Genomic DNA, 2,500 nt, shown 5'->3' with positions numbered 1-2,500 from the left:
CCAAATGAATACCATGAAATTCTTGGTGCACGAAAGTTTTGAGTTCGGAGGGTTTTGCACATGGCCAAGTTGGTCGGTGCACCGCGGCATAGCTAGATGGCTTGTGTGGAGTTTTGTGAAAAAATGAAATTCGTGGTTTTTGAGATGTGAGGGTTGGAATGGCCTCCAAATGTCCCCAAATGAATACCATGAAATTCTTGGTGCACGAAAGTTTTGAGTTCGGAGGGTTTTGCACATGGCCAAGGTTGGCGGTGCACCGCGGCATAGCTAAATGGCTTGGTGGGGAGTTTTGTGAAAAAATGAAATTCGTGGTTTTTGAGATGTGAGGGTTGGAATGGCCTCCAAATGCCCCCAAATGAATACCATGAAATTCTTGGTGCACGAAAGTTTTGAGTTCGGAGGGTTTTGCACATGGCCAAGGTTGGCGGTGCACCACGGCATAGCTAGATGGCTTGGTGGGGAGATTTGTGAAAAAATGAAATTCGTGGTTTTTGAGATGTGAGGGTTGGAAAGGCCTCCAAATGCCCCCAAATGAGTACTGTAAAAGCGTTGGTGCACAAAAGTTTTGAATTGGATGCATTTTGCACTTGGCCAAGTTGGTCGGTGCACCGCGACTAGATAGGTTGGTGCCAAAATTTGTCAAATTTAAGACCTTGGCCAAACTGAATGAAATTTTGTGGGGAGGTTCCTGATATTGTTTAGTGGTGGACTGGAAAAAATGAGGTCGAAATTCGAAGTCTACATGTGCTTTTCTATTTTTCCCGATTTTACACATACCCGGTAAGTAAAAAAAATAAAAAAAATAGTTCCCCTTCGAGAAAAATTATGAAATTTGGTGAGCAAGGAGATACCATTATTCTACGAATTACTGCAAAAAATCGCATCAAAATTCGAAGTATAGCCCGAGATATGGACTTATGTCTGCTCAAAAAAAGTGTATCTACTTGTACAATTTTGCCTTTTGCATATTAACCTCTTATAGGGGGGGAGTGCTCCTTGAGCCGGCCAGCTCCACACTGGCAGGTTTTAAAGGGAGCTTGATGAGGCCTCCCCCCTCACGTGGTGCGTGCGTTAGCATGTTTATCATGGCACAACTAGCCTCTTCATAGTTGTTGAGCTTTATTAATACCAACACACGGTCGTCACTGATCGTTGGTTAGCTCGGCAGCTAGTCCCTCGGATATTGTGGAAAGTTATTTTCATGCCTAGCGATGCTTGACCCTGCGTCACTTGATGTTTCCATTTGCTTGCTTGCCCATGGTAGGTGGGGGGTGGACCGTCTTGTGGTGTGGTGTCTTGCGAACGTGAGGGTGTGTGAGTTGTAATCGAGATGCACTTGCTGGCTGGCTCCATGCCTTGCGTATCGAACGGTCAAGCATGCATCTCTTCCATTTTCACCCGTTGCCTTGGGTGATATTGGTTGATCAGTCCCTGTGTTGCCTACCCACTAGACGGTACTTCTGTGGTTGCTTCGAATTCTATCTTTCCATCACGAAGAGGTGTTGGAGGATCCTAATGTCACGCACGTGTTCCATCTAGTGAAACATCTCAGTGATGCACGTGTTGTGGCTAGTTCTTTTGGATGCGGTGCATTATATGAACTCGGGTTTACTTTAGCGACCCAGTCAACATAATTCGGTTGTGTCCCTTGATTGAGACGTTGTCCTTGAACTTGTTGTGAACAATATCGTTCTTCCACAACCCGTCGTCTTGAGTGCGATGGAAGGCAAATAAGATGTGCTTTGGCATGTCATGCACGTACTCGATTGCGGGAAGTGTGAGAAAGTGTTGTTGACAACCCGTGGGAAATGGAATGTGGCAAATCGTGATGAGCTCTTCGTGGATCTGCGAAGAAGACGACCTTTGGGCCTGTTGGAAACGAGGGAGGCGATGTTGAACTGCGAAGAAGATGGACTTTTGGGTTGTTTGAATCAATGGGAGGCCACGCGAGAACTCCGAATACTATGGACTCTTGGGTTGTTGGAAGCAACGGGAGGCCCCGCTAGAACTCCGAATACTACGGACTCTTGGGTTGTTGGAAGCAAGGGGAGGCCCCGCTAGAACTCCGAATACTATGGACTCTTGGGTTGTTGGAAGCAAGGGGAGGTCCCGCTAGAACTCCGAATACTACGGACTCTTGGGTTGTTGGAAGCAAGGGGAGGCCCCGCTAGAACTCCGAATACTATGGACTCTTGGGTTGTTGGAAGCAAGGGGAGGCCCCGCTAGAACTCCGAATACTATGGACTCTTGGGTTGTTGGCAACGACAACTTGGGGGGATGACACTGGAAAAGAGTGAACTAGGCCAAACTGCGAACAAGGCAACTTGGGGGGATGACACTGGAAAAGAGTGAACTAGGCCAAACTGCGAACAAGGCAACTTGGGGGGATGATGCTGGAAAAGAGTGAACTAGACCGAACTGCGAACAAGGCAACTTGGGGGGATGACGCTGGAAAAGAGTGAACTAGGCCGAACTGCGAACAAGACAACTTGGGGGGATG

Source organism: Vigna unguiculata, unplaced genomic scaffold, assembly GCF_037176805.1.
Source record: "Vigna unguiculata cultivar grain cowpea cultivar isolate G323 ecotype 2 unplaced genomic scaffold, ASM3717680v1 ptg000235l, whole genome shotgun sequence".
NCBI classification, from domain to species: Eukaryota; Viridiplantae; Streptophyta; class Magnoliopsida; order Fabales; family Fabaceae; genus Vigna; species Vigna unguiculata.
This window is presented reverse-complemented; position numbering follows the sequence as displayed.